Below are 14327 nucleotides of genomic sequence, written 5' to 3' on the forward strand. Positions count from 1 at the left end.
GCTATCCACTTTTCTAGTATAAAGAGTTTCTAAATATACCTGAGAAAAAAGCTAGCATGGTATGCAGAGGTTACTACCCTCGCGCGAGCACCCAAAGGGCGTCGGGTATAAAGTTCAGGGTGTGTGAAAGCCACTATTCACAGGTCACCTGCCATTTAGAGATTTCCTTTACAAAAAACCCTCATATGGGGTAAGCCGACCCAGCGGCAACACCCTCACCGCCTCCGTACTACTACTGCTAATACCCGACCCGAGCGACATCTGCAATCCTGTTTTTAGAAACCGTTGTTACGAGACGCGTTTTTCTTGTTCACGAGTATTTTGCCCCTTTTGTGTGCTTACTAGTGATGGCTTCTTCCGAGATGTCTCCTGCACGGAAGTTGAGTACCCCAATTTATGTTTTGTTCATGAAACTTACCTGTCAGATATATATATAGCTGTATTTTCTGAAGTCCGACAGAATTTTAAAAACTTCCGACACACGCAGTGGTCGGCAGGTGGTTAGTACCCATTCCCACCGCTGGGAGGCGGGTATCAGGAACCATTCCCATTTTCTATTCATAATTTTTCTGTCGCTGGTGCTGAAAACACCTGTTTTCAGTACCTCCGTCTTAGGATTTTGGAAACTTCATTGCCGCTAAGTATCCTAATTGTCTTTTGATTTATTTACTTGGATTTGTGGGATTTGTGGCTAGGCATACGCTATCTTAAATTGATTTGAATTTGATTCATTTTTGCATAAAATATCTGAATCTAGTTAGGCTAGTTTCAGACGGGGTTGTCTGCAAAGATAGGGTGTGGCTACCGAAAGCTTCGGTAGATCCGCACTTGGTATGTACGAGGGGTATGGGTCTTGCTTCTTTGTTGAGATTTGTCATGTAAGGAGTGTGAGACTTTGTCTATTCCGTAAGGAAGACGTATGATTCGTATGTACGCAATTAATCAGTAAACATGTCTAATTCCGTAAGGAAGACGTATGATTCGTATGTACGCAATTAATCAGTAACAAAAGTCAGGGTAGTGAACCTGCTAACCTTCCTGTAGACTTTATTTTGCCTAACCCTGTAGTATGGCCTACGGGCTATGAATATGTCTACGAGAGGTGCTCTCTCTCCTTCATTGCTGTGAAGTGCTACTTCTGTAATTGTTACTCCTAACCCTGCAGTGTTGCCTTCGGGCCCTAAGCAGTGTCTGTAGAGGAATTACCCTTTCTCTGATACTCTTTCGATTCGTATCTTAGAATCGAAAGTGCTTGCTTTAGAGAGTAAAAGTGAAGTGCAGAAGTGCAGTGATACCCCTTGTGTAGTGGAGGGTGCGTCAGATCGGCCTCATTTCGCCTCTAGGCCGGGACCTCTGCTTGACTCCCAGGACCCGGGGAGGGAGCATGTCGAAAGCCTAAGGAGGGTTACAAGGAACCCCCACCGATCTGGCGTGCCTTCGGCAGTTTCTGATGAAAATCCCCAGACTGCCAAAGCTCCAAATGCGTGCGCGTGCACGAATCCTGAAAGATTGCTTCTCGTCCTCCGAAGCGTCCTCCCCATGCAGGGGTTGGAGCTTTCGGAAGGACTCGCGCCCTCTAAATAGAAGCTTTATAGAAGAGGACGCTTCACGTCCTCTCTCTCTCTCTCGTTATGCGTTTCAGTGAGAAGTAAGAAGGCGAACGTCGCCTGAACTCGTGTCCGTCTTTCCACCGAGAAATACGTAAAAGAAGTCATAGTAGCAGGAAGCTTTTGAGAGCGGACGCCCGGGACGCTCGGATGGACTCCAGGCGCACGCGGGTGCACGCCAAGTGCGCGCCAGTGGACGCTGAGCGCGCTCCAGTGGACGCCGAGCGCGCTCCAGTGGACGCCGAGCGCGCTCCAGTGGACGCCGAGCGCGTTCCAGTGGACGCCGAGCGTGCACCAGCGCACGCCAGGTGTGTCGCCTGGCTGAACGTTTCTGTTGAACTCTTCAAGCTCTTGTTTCAGATATGGGCCTAAAAAATGTTTACCTCTACCTCCGGTGATACCTTCTACCTCACCTGCAAAGAATGTGAAGTAGGCAGTGCTTCGGAGGAAGTTTAAAGTGAACAGACAACTTCTTCTTCGAAACCCAGCAAGACATCGGGTTTCGTGAATTCAAGAGGTCTCTGTCAATTAATATTGCTTTTCGCATAGGTGGATGGAGTTAAGGAAAGCTCAAGGGAAGATCTCGTTTGCTCTACCGCAACCTTTGCCATTCGGCCAATAAATTTAAGTTGCCACTACCGCAGTCAAGACTTTGCGATAAGGCAGTTACGGGTTATGTAAGGCTCGATGTCCTGCACGTTAGGACTCTCGGCAACGTTCAGTGGGATTCTTGCAAAGGCACTCATCAAAAGGACGCTCTTCAGGAAAGCGCAAGACAGGACTTCCTTTGCCATACTGCCAATAAATTTTAAGCTTTAGCAGGCATTAGTTGTGATACGGGAGAGGAAGCTGGTTGGAGAGTTTCTTCCTCTTCCCAGGATAATTTTGCAAGCTTTTTAGCCCATCTGAAAGGGTTTTTCAGATGATAGATTTTGTTAGTTTCTAGTCGGGACTACGCTGCCGAATTGAACATCGTCGTTCTACCTGCCGTAAGCCCAGTCTCTTAACAGGATTCTTGCCCCTTCCTCGTTTGAGACGGGAATCGAAAAAATTAAATGCTTGACTCCCTGGATTACGTTTTGTCAATTCAGTGACTTTCCCCCATTGACAATATACTTTCGTTTTGTCAAGTAAGTGGGTATCCCCTCATTGACAAAATCTCTCTTTGTCCCGTAAATGGGTTAGTTCTCATTGACAAACATCTCATTAACTTGATATTGCGTAAGCGAATAAGCTCTTATTGACAAGATTCGGAAGAGCTCTCATTCGTCATTCGCAGACTCGTACAAGAAATAGACTTGTAGACTACGTCAATGAACGCTTATGTCCAGTAACATAAGAAGCTTGAGCTGACTGCTTCGATTCTCTTAAGTTTTGTTCATGAAACTTGCCTGTCAGATATGTATGTAGCTGTATTTCCGAATTCAGCTATATATATGTCTGCCAGGTAAGTATGAACAAACTTTATTGTGATATAATTTCATATTTTGCCTTGCGTTATTTTACTTCTGGTTGGTTCAAGTCATATACGCTTGCTGTAGTTACCTCTTCGGATGGCAACCGAGAGGTCTATTGTCTATTTTAAGGACATTTAATCGTTACTCCCTGCAGCCTTCCAGGAGTTTCCGATTTATCTTTTACCGTTGTATGGTAGTGTTCTGACGACACAAACGCATCTTTATATTTAGCGTTTTCTGTTTCGCTTAAATATACCAGCTTGAGAGTCTCTCGGCTCAAAAAATAAAAATAACGGACCTATTTCTTCGTAGAATAGGGTAGCTGGCAACCCAGACATAAAGTTAAGAGACGACGTTCGTAAGCTGCTGGCTGCTGCTGTCACGCTGTGTCTGTCTTCCAGTCCAACCGAGCCAGTAACAGATCGGGCGCTGTCATGCGCCGTAGGTTACGTCTCTCTCTCCTGCGGGATTGACTGACTAACCGTATCTCTTGTGCTGGCGGTTACGTCTCTCCTGCGGGATTGACTGACTAACTGTAACTCTGCCCTACAATCACGGACTTTAGCCTAAGATTGAGGGGATTTCTTACGTGAATGAATAAACGTTGCATTCGTTTTGCCTTACTATGTTCAACAGAGTTATCTCTTAATCCTTTCGGTGCTCGTTACCACACGGTATAGAAACTACGAGTCTACCGCAACATTGCACTTTTATATGCTCTCCTGCTTAGGCAAAGCGCAGCCTTATTAGGGAAGTAAGCATACTCAGGGGAGGGAATGGATGAGCTTGCTGGGGACCATTTCCTTCCTGAAGAAGTTTGTTTCCCCGAATAGACTGCAATTCAGACCACAGTTTTTTCCTACCGGGAAACTGAAATATTATTCAAGATCTAGGAATGATTCTGAACATCTCTCAGTGCGTTTATCACCTGAGGTGATAGAAAGAAGGTGCCGGACATCTGGATAGGGTTTCAGATGTCCTGGATCTTAATCTGAAAGAAGTAAAAGCGATTCGGTAGTCCCTCCAGTCCTCGTAACGAGTTTTGGGAACCAGTGGTCCAGATCAACTCTGATATTCCACAGCTCTCTCATATCTTAAGAAGTATCTTCTCTCGGTCCCTGTTCGAGTTTACGAGAAAGCCTATTATAACAACAGGCGTAGAATGTAACGATCCTCTAGAGGTTCGTTACCGGATTGCGAAAGTCCGTACGAATCGTCTCGATCGACGGCAGCAACTATTGACTTCCGAGTGGAATCTTTCTTAAGAAGTAAGTTGAGAGTTGTGGAGACTTTAGGGACGCCCTTTCATTCTTCTCTTCGATATGTTGAGGACGAAGAGGCTTCTTCTTCTCTGCTCCCTTATTCTCGATCCGGGATCGGTACCATTAAACGCCATCCTATGATATTGAACGGGGATGGATATTTAGTCTCTTTTCCCCTTTTTTCAATCGCTTAGGAAATGTAATAAGAGGATTTATGACGTCACAGGGAGCGGACAATGACGCTGATCGCCCCATGTTGGCCTTCAGGATCCTGGATTCACAGAGGTCACATACTTCCTAGTTCACTTTCCAAGGACCTTTTCCGAGAGAGTCGGTCTACTCTAACTCGAAAGGTACCTATAACCTCTCCGCTCTGAGTCTTGACTACGTTCAGGCTATCGAGATGTTGACAGGAATAAGATTACCGTCTTCCATTTCCGTCTGAAGAATGGGATAAGCTGGCAGTCACAACTATTAAAGAATACGCAAATATGTTGTTGACGGCCTTTGGGCTCAGAGATTTGCGTCTGTCAAACAACAAAGCCCTTCACGATCTTTGAGTTCTGTGGAATCTCGAACCTCGCTCACCATCTACTTTTTGTCTCACCTGTTTTCTCGGAGTCAGACACTCGTGCGAGATCAGGCGACATATAGTAGCCCTGAGTTTCTTGTTGACGAAGTCGGTTGCGTTTATACACCCCCGATGATCGTGTAACATGAGACCAGGTTGGACTGTCAGGCATTCTTCCTTCGGGACTGAATCGCCTTTTTGCTCCTCGCTCCTTTCTCCTGGCACCAGAAGCTCGAGTCAGGAGTTGATTCGCTGACGACGTTGGGTTGCGTTGATACACCCCCAAGGTTTGCTTAGATTGAATCGCCCAGGCAGTCCAGACACTCATCCTTCAGCGAAGAATAGTGCCTTATGGTCTTCAGGGTACAGCCTTGCTGTCCTTGATTCGTCTGACTGGTCAACTGGTCGGTCACCTTACTTTAGTACAGACGGACTGACTGTGCATGTCCAGATCGAAGCTTTCAATATGGAACTTAGACGTAGTCTGAAGTTCTTGATGTCAAAGCATTCGAACCTCTCCTACCTGTTAACTTCTTGCATGTGATCAGGAAGGCCTTCTTCTAACCACCCTAGATACGACAAAGAGGGTTAGTGAGATTTTAAGCCATCGTCACAAGTTTTGGCTTTAGAGAACACAAGGCGGTGTGCTCTCTAACCCTTCCGTTGTGGCCTAAGAATGGTAACCCGTTTTGTCCTTGGGCCAGGAGCTTGGAAGCAAGGATGGCACAAGTTAGTGGGCAGGAGCCAGAGAGAGTCCGGTGCCCTGTCGGGTCTCTCAAGTTTTATCTACATAAAACTCAAGAAAGTCGAAGTCAAGGGGCGGGCAATCTGCAGTGTTCCGAAAAAGACCAGACTTGCCCATATCGAAGAACAGCCTGGCTTTAGTGTTAAGGAGTTCTTTCAAAAATGCTCCTTCATTGTGTTTGCACAAAGATTTGAAATCTTTTATCTGAATGCTCACGAGGTGAGGGCGCGGCCTCGGAAGCATTTCAACAGAGCATGGCACTCAGCAACATCCTGAGTACCATGTTTTAGCGAAGCAACTCTGTGTTCACTTCACACTCCCTGCGAGATGTGAAGATGGCATATGAGATCTGCTGCTCGCTAGGGCCATACGTGTCTGCAGACACAATCTTGGGGGCAAGAAGTACCACTCATCCTATCCTGTAGAAAATGGTTAGGAAGAGCTCTTAATTTAGTTGTTGAGTCGCCGACAACGGCGACTTCTTAACTCTTAAGCCTTAGTTAACACACCTTAACTTTGGCTAGGTTGGTCAGGTGGTGATATATATATTTATATATATATATATTATTTTACTTCTTAGCCCTCATGGTATGGTCAATATGGTCTAGTCACGTCGTGGTCTCGCCCTGTTGACAGATCATCTGGAGGCACCAGCTATATAGGTCTCTACCTCGCTGGCCAACTCTAGTAGCACAAGCAGACTTACGTGGCAGTAACCACGAAGCCAGCTATGCTAACAGGTGGAACCAAGATGTAAATCATCTGCATGCATTTGTTTCCCAAAATCCTTCTATTCTGTCCCTTCCCACCTCCAAAGGTGGGATTCAGCTATATATATATCTGACAGGTAAGTTTCATGAACAAAAATGATATTGTTATGATACAATAAAGTTTGTTCATACTTACCTGGCAGATATATATAATCAAGTACCCACCCACCTCCCCTCAGGGGACAGTGGAAATAAAAATTATGAATAGAAAATGGGAATGGTTCCTGATACCCGCCTCCCAGCGGCGGGAATGGGTACTAACCACCTGGCCGACCACTGCGTGTGTCGGAAGTTTTTAAAATTCTGTCGGACTTCAGAAAATACAGCTATATATATATCTGCCAGGTAAGTATGAACAAACTTTATTGTATCATAACAATATCATTTTTCCATAAATTATGGTGTTGCGGCCCCTTAGAAAGTATTGCGGGGACGTGGCGTCATCCCGCCATTTTGGGTACCACGAGCATGAACGCGTGGGATCGGGTACGACTGTTTTCTTTAAATAAGGATAAAATTCAATTATTATTTACATTAAGTACCCAATTCTCGTGTTTCACGGATGCTTAAAATTAACAGAATACTACACATCACTGCTATTCACCGAGAAAAATGCTACAATATTTTACATTTTATGGGAAGTCATAAAGCAGTTGCACAGTTCAACTAATCACAATCAAAACAAAGGACTGCTGTCAGTTGGAATCTACCCACACTTTACTCTTTCCAATTTAATCCTTCTTGTCATTTTAGGTGTTTCCTCCCCTTGGACAAATAATGGTTTTTCCTCCAAGTTCTTCCCATTCTGACAAATGTATACTTGGTTGGGAATTACCTTGACTCTTGGTTTGGTCCTACCCTCCAAAACATCCTTTATAAATCTCTTAGGGTATTTAGACTAAAGGAAGACTGATATGACAAGATCAATAGAAAGAGTGCAAGATATCATCTCAACTTGGAACAAGACATTTTCATAATTTCATTTGCAGCTATTGAAGAAGATGCAAAGAAAAGAAGTATTATATATGACTGCCACTCCAGCAAATGTTTTTTTTTTCTCTTCAGGTAGTGTCGTCCAGAGCTTTGTTATTTCCGAGGAACTTTAAGTATGAGGAAATTTAAATCTGCTTTTTGATCTTTCGTAAGACAATCCTTGCCTCCTCCTAAGCTGACCATGAGCCTATTTATTTCCATTCTCCATTTTGCATAATGGAGAAATTGTGCACTTATGGGTACCTAGTTGCGAAATAATTTTCTCCCTACTCTAATGAAATATCAAATTTGTTTATATTTTTATTTAAAGGAAATAAAAGTTTTCACAGTTTATATTCCACATGCTTTGTAGTTTAAAATACTCTACTGGTACACAATCGTGTATTATTTTAGTTGAGAGATTTTTATTTCCATGCTTGTCATTTTCTTTTATGAGAAACACCATTTTGTATTGTTACCCAGTGCAAAATATGTTACTAAAGTTTTTGATATGATAAAAAAATTCTAACAATAATTGTGTTGGTCATTTTTTAGGTTTGCATTGCATTAAAACACCAAGTAAATTGACTGAGAACGTTTGATGAAGAGCCACTCCTGACCCTCGCCTATCCCAAAACGACAAGGCTTTGAAATTCTCTAGTTGCCCTTAGCCAGTGGAATATGTAAGTTCCAGTGAACTACGTATCTAGTGTTTCAAGTTTGCATAGAATAAAGAAAAGAAATGCTGCTCCTTATTACAGTTTTGATAAAATTGCATGGACATATGCCTCACTATCTCTTGTTCGTATATTTTATGACAGGTTTTGTAGTTTATTGTGTATAGTGTATGCATATAGTATAGTATATAGTAACAATTACATAAGATCCCGGGTAGGGTGAACATGTGCTCCTGTTTTAGTCTTATGGCTTTCCTGGACGGACTGCCTCAGACTCTGACTCTGTACTTTTACCAAAGTATGTGGGGTTTAATCAGTGCTACCCTCTCTGGGTTTGTGCTTAACAGGTCACGGTTACATGATTCCTACAGGTATTGTGATGATCTTTGTGTACTTGCCTGTGCAGTACCTCAGTTAGTTACTTGTTCACCTTAGGTATGTATGTACGATAGTGCTTATGTTGGCTCTCCCTTGGCCTTGATTAGTTTGACTTCTGCTGAACATAGGTAGTCTCTCAGGAGGAATGGCTATGGTTCAGAACTCCATTCCATTCATGGGACAACTGTTGACAGCCTTGATTCAGAGCTTGTCAATTCCCACATTCTCGCAAGCAGTCCCAGGGGCAGGCTGATGTGTCGTACCCATTTGTTATGGGTCCGTCTTTTGCATTTGGGGATCTGATAGGACCAGAGGGTTCTGCTCTGTCAGAACCCTGGTAACCAGAGTTGGAATCACACTTGAGATCATACAGCGCATTCATAAGTGCATTGATGTGAGGAGGCAACTCAGGTGACCCATCTGAAACCAGCCTCGTTGCTTGAGCTCACCCTGGGTGCTCTTATAAAGCAAGACTGTTGTTCAGATTGCCAAGGTCACAGCTAGCTTGTGGTGTTTTGGACCAGGTGAATAGTTTTATTTCTGGTTCAGACTGTTCCTTGCATTTTAGCTGATCAAGCAAACTCCTTCCCCTGTCATTGACACAGAAGAAATCTTATGTGCTGAGAACAGACTACTCCTCTGTAGATGTGGTTCAGATTGTTCCTTACATTTTAGCTGATCAAGCAAGACGCTCAAGAAATTTTATGTGCTGAGATGGGCTTGTCAGTCTGTGGACTGTCAAACCACCTCTGTTGAATACTCCAAGGGAAGGTACAGCTTTCTTGGCAATGGCCAGGACCTGAGTCAGCTGTCATGACCTCCTAGGCAGCATCATGGCTTGATCCCTGGTTGAACGTGTTACCAGTGTCTCATCGGAGGGTGAGAAAGCAAAGTTTAGGAGGTTGTTGGTGTTTGGATGAAAGGCTCTGACTTGCCTATCACCTCAGAGTGCCAATCTGTGAAACATTGGATAAGAATGTGCTAGAAGTCACAGGCAACACATACTATCCTATTTTTGTACATGAACTTTCCTGTCAGAAATATACTTAGCTTTACGTCTCTGACGTCACGACAGAATTCAAAACTCGCGGCACACGCGACAGGTAGGTCAGGTGATCTACCTTACCCGCCGCTGGGTGGCGGCTGTAAGAACCAATCTCTCTTTCCAGCCAGAATTTTTCTGTCGCCAGTGACGACTACACCTGTGGTTGTTACCTCCTGACAGCTTTATTCGATTCTCGTTGCCTTGGATTTATTTGGACTGACTTTCGGTGAAGTACCTGATCTTGTTGGCTTGGCATACGCACTAGTGGATTGTTTTCTTTCCCACCTTCCAAGCTTACGGGCAGACTAGGTTTTTGGTATGAGTCTGGAGAACCCCTAGGCCTGGGTCTTCTGTCATCTGCAGACGCGGACTTCTCTTCACTGGTGGATGCAGCACGATGCTCGGCTCTCTTGTCTGCTAAGACTAACCTGGGCTATGAACGAGCTCGACCACCTGTTGAAGGGAATGTTCAGAGGTCTTGGAAGTCTTCAACTTCCTTGACTGGTCTTCTTTGGGGGTCTTTTGGCTAAAAAGACTCAGAACCCGGATTCCATTTCGCCAGAGGATCTCAACAGTGTTCTGACGTGCATAGATAAGGCAGTTAGAGATGGATCGAGCGAAGTAGCCTCCCTGTTTGGAGCAGGGGTTCTTAAGAAAAGATCAGTCTTCTGCTCTTTTCTTACAAAGTCCGTCTCGCATGCTCAAAGAGCCTCGCTTCTATATTCGCAGCTCTCGCCTCTTCTCTTCCCGAAGAAGATAATCCAGGACATCTCAGGATCTATCTCTGCGAAGGCGACTCAAGACATGCTCGCTCAGTCGGCACGGAAACCTAGGACCTCCTTCCAGACGAAGACTAAGAAGGAGACTCCAGCTAGACAGGAGCCCTCCTTCTAGAGCCTCTACCTCTAGAGGTAATAGACCCTTCAAGAGAGGTAGATCCTTCTCACGCTCTTCCAGAGCTAAGAAGTAGGGAAGTAGTCCTCCAGACATCAGTAGATGCCAGGCTTCTAAGATTCTCGGAAGCCTGGGCAAAGAGAGGAGCGGACAACTGGTCCCTCTCGATTATCCGGAAAGGATACCTGATTCCCTTTATGGAAAGACCACCTTTGACGACGACTCCGAGGGAGTTGGTGGCCAGGTACAGGGATCCCATCATGAGCCTCGCTCTAACACAGGCAGTGGAACAAATGTTAGAGAAAGAGGCTATAGAGCTATGAGCGACCCATGCTCAGCGGGCTTTTACAACCGCCTATTTCTAGTTCCAAAAGCCTCAGGAGGATGGAGACCGGTTCTGGATGTAAGCGCCCTGAATTTCTTTGTAGAAAAGAGGAAGTTCGCCATGGAGACGACATCCTCAGTGTTGGCGGCTCTTCGTCCAGGGGATTGGATGGTGTCCCTAGATCTTCAGGACGCTTACTTCCATGTGCCTATCCATCCTTCTTCAAGGAAATACCTCAGGTTCATGATGGGAGGAAGGATATTCCAGTTCAGGGCCTTGTGTTTCGGCCTTTCAACAGCCCCTCAGGTCTTCACAGGACTAATGAAAAATGTAGCAAGATGGCTACACTTGGAGGGAGTCAGGGTGTGTCCCTTTACTTGGACGACTGGCTAATCAGAGCCAAGTCACAGAAAAAGATGTTTGGAGGACCTACAAAAGACCCTTTTCATGGCGAGTTCTCTGGACTTTTGGTGAACTTTCAAAAGTCTCAGTTGATCCCCAGTCAAGATCGTATCTATCTGGGGATTCGGATGGTTTTCTCTGGATTTTCGGGCTTTTCCGTCTCCAGAAAGGATAGCCCGAGGGTCAGAGAAAGTCAAAGCCTTCCTGAGAAAGACGTATGCACAGCGAGGGAGTGGATGAGTTTGTTGGGGACACTCTCCTCGTTGGAGCAATTCTTTCTCTAGGAAGGTTGCACCTCAGACCTCTCCAGTTCTTTCTACATCGAAACTGGAGGTGTCGTTCGCAAAACCTAGAGTTCTCCTTCGAGATCTCAAGAGAAATCAAGAAGGACCTCTCTTGGTGGGCGAACCCTCTCAGGTTTGCAGAAGGGATGTCCCTTCACATTCCGAACCCCAACCAAGTGTTGTATTCCGACGCGTCGGAAACAGGTTGGGGAGCAACGCTCGGCTCAAGAGAAGTGTCAGGCACCTGGAAGAAAGAACAGGTGACCTGGCACATCAGCAAGAAAGAGCTGATGGCTGTTTGGCTAGCTTTGAAAGCATTCGAGCCCTACGTCCTAGCTTCGGCAGTACAGATCAACTCGGACAACACCACGGCCCTGGTATACATCAGGAAAAGCAAGGGGGGACTCACTCCTTCTCCCTGTACGAGACAGCAAAAGAACTTCTGCTGTGGGCAGAGGAAAGGAAGATTTGTCTCCTTACCAGGTTCGTACAGGGAGAAAAGAACGTCAGAGCAGACCTCCTAAGCAGGAAAGATCAAGTCCTGCCTGCAGAGTGGACTCTTCACGAGGATGTTTGCCAGGACCTGTCGAATCTTTGGGGCAGGCCTCATATAGACCTCTTCACCACAGCCAAGAATGCGAGGATAGCCAACTACTGCTCTCCGATATCGGACCCGAGGGCAGTGTCGATAGATGCTTTTCTCCTAGATTGGAAGGGCCTAGACATGTATGCTTTTCCTCCATTCAAGATACTGGGAGAGACTCAAGAAATTTGCAGAATCGGAGGCAGCAAGGATGACGCTGGTAGCCCCGTTCTGGCCCGCACAAGTATGGTTCACAGAGGTACTGGAATGGTTAGTAGATTTTCCGAGAACATTACCACAGAGGATCGATCTGCTCAGACAACCCCACTTCGACAGGTATCACAAAAACCTCCCTGCTCTAGATCTGACTGGCTTCAGACTGTCAAAAGTTGGTCAGAACGAGAGGGTTTTCTGCAAGAGTTGCAACGGCTATCGCAGCAGCAAGGCCTTCCTACCCTTAGAGTCTACCAATCGAAGTGGGACGTCTTTCGACGGTGGTGTAGGAACCATCACTTGTTCCGATACGTAATAAAACAAACCCTCGGTCCTATTAACAATAGGAAGGTAACTAGCGGCAGCTGGGACGGTCGTAAGCTTCGAACAAGGGGAGAACGGTAGTTAACTGCTTGTCCGGTCGTGCGCGCGCCGCGCCCCGGGCGGTGAAGAATCACTTTTGCTTTCGGCCTGTGGTGTGACAGGACGTGTTCGTCATCGCTCTGCCCGCTATTTTCGTCGTGTGCTTTGGATGTTTACAATTTCTTCTGACTGGTTTGTGTGTGGTCTTGAATGAAATTGTAAGTACTTTGTTTTCATTTTTCATTGAGTGAAGATTAATTAATCATGGATCAAGAAGAGCTTTCGCCGCGCCCACCAACTGCCCGTAGAGTGTGTCCCGGGTTGGAGGGGCGTAAATGCGGCGGATTCCGCTCTTACCCAGATATTGATCCTCATGAGTTATGTTTTCGGTGTCGGGGGCGAGAATGCTCCCGAACCGAACCATGTGATGTATGTGTAAATTGGTCCGAGGCGCAGTGGGTGCTGTACGAGGGTAGGAAGAGGCGTAGGTTGACCAAGGAGTCGTCGGAAAGCTCTCCAGCGACTCCTTTGGTTACGGATACCTCGTCATCCTTCCTGCCTCCAGCTCAGCCCCCACGATTTGCGCCTTCCCCTGCGGGGGGGGTTTCGGAGTCCTTCTCCTCACTCGATCCGTCGAGTGTGGAGGAGGGTGCCCGATACCCGGATGTGCAATTGTATTCGGGGTCTTCCGTCCGCTCTGGGTGGGGTTCGTCCTCCCCCAGGTGTGAGGGTGCCCCTCTAACTGACCCGACTGTTCCTCCCTCAGGTGTGCCTTCTGTGAGTGACGACCTTGGACAGGTGTGGGCGTCGTTGGGACTGCAGGGCGCCCCCAGTATCCAGGGCTTGATTCAACGGCTAGCGGGGTCGGCAGTGGTAACTCATGGTGTGGTTACAACTACGACCAATACGGTGTCAACACCAGCGTACGCCGCCCCTCCTCATGTGGTGTATACGCAACACATTGCGTCAGTGACTCCAACGGCGTCAATTCAAATGCCGATCGCTGCCGTGCCTAAGAGGGGCGTGCCGCCGCCACACCTGGGTTTTATGTGCTGCCGACGCCCGACTTTCGCTGCCCCAAAAGTTCGCCCCTGGACTCTACCAGCCCGTCCCAATGATGGAGTTTGGCTGAGATGGAGAGGTCTGTGACGCCGGATTATGCTGCCGTACCTCCGTACCTCAGCGAGTGTTGCTGGCCCAGCCCCTCGCGCCGCTCCTACGAAGCGCGCGGTGCGGGACTCTAATGTTGATGTTGCGCTGGTGTGTGCTGGTCGTGGTGCTGGTCCTATTGGTGCTGGTCCTGCTGCTGCTGGTCCTGCTGGTGCTGGTCCTGCTGGTGCTGGTCCTGATGGTGCTGGTCCTGCTGCTGATGTTCCTGCCGCTCCTGCCGTGCCTGCCCCTGCCCACGTCGCGTCTCGTCATGGAGGTGCTGCACCGGTCTCAGGTCTTTCCGGACAGGATCAGTCGGGGCGTGTTGCTTCGGCAATTGGCCCGACTTTTCCGTGGATGGAAGACCTGACGTCCGTCCTGAGAGAGCTGACGAAGAAGAGGAAGAAGAAGAGGAAGATGTCGTCGTCGTCTTCATCGTCTTCTTCGTCGTCTGTTGCCGCCTCTTCCCCTTCGACTTCTAAGGCTTCCAAGCCGAAGAAGAAGAAGGCTGCCTCCTCCCCCCCTAAGAAGGCTCCTACGGGACCTTCGAAAGGGCCGTCTCGCTCTGGCGTGACGGGGGGGTGCTTCTGCGGTCCTCCTGTTCCCTCGGGAACGGGGCCCGTCTCCTCT

General features: G+C 47.0%; 1 long non-coding RNA gene across 1 annotated transcript in view; it reads left to right on the top strand.

Moving 5' to 3' along the window:
* The window catches only part of LOC135213588 (uncharacterized), a 103107-nt gene that overhangs the window by 23709 nt on the left and 65071 nt on the right, over positions 1-14327 (top strand). Inside the window, exon 2 of the long non-coding RNA XR_010314172.1 lies at positions 7940-8067. This is a non-coding gene — a long non-coding RNA (uncharacterized LOC135213588). The remainder of the gene's footprint in view (positions 1-7939; positions 8068-14327) is intronic.

The sequence above is a fragment of the Macrobrachium nipponense genome, chromosome 19 (genome assembly GCF_015104395.2).
Source record: "Macrobrachium nipponense isolate FS-2020 chromosome 19, ASM1510439v2, whole genome shotgun sequence".
Lineage (NCBI taxonomy): Eukaryota > Metazoa > Arthropoda > Malacostraca > Decapoda > Palaemonidae > Macrobrachium > Macrobrachium nipponense.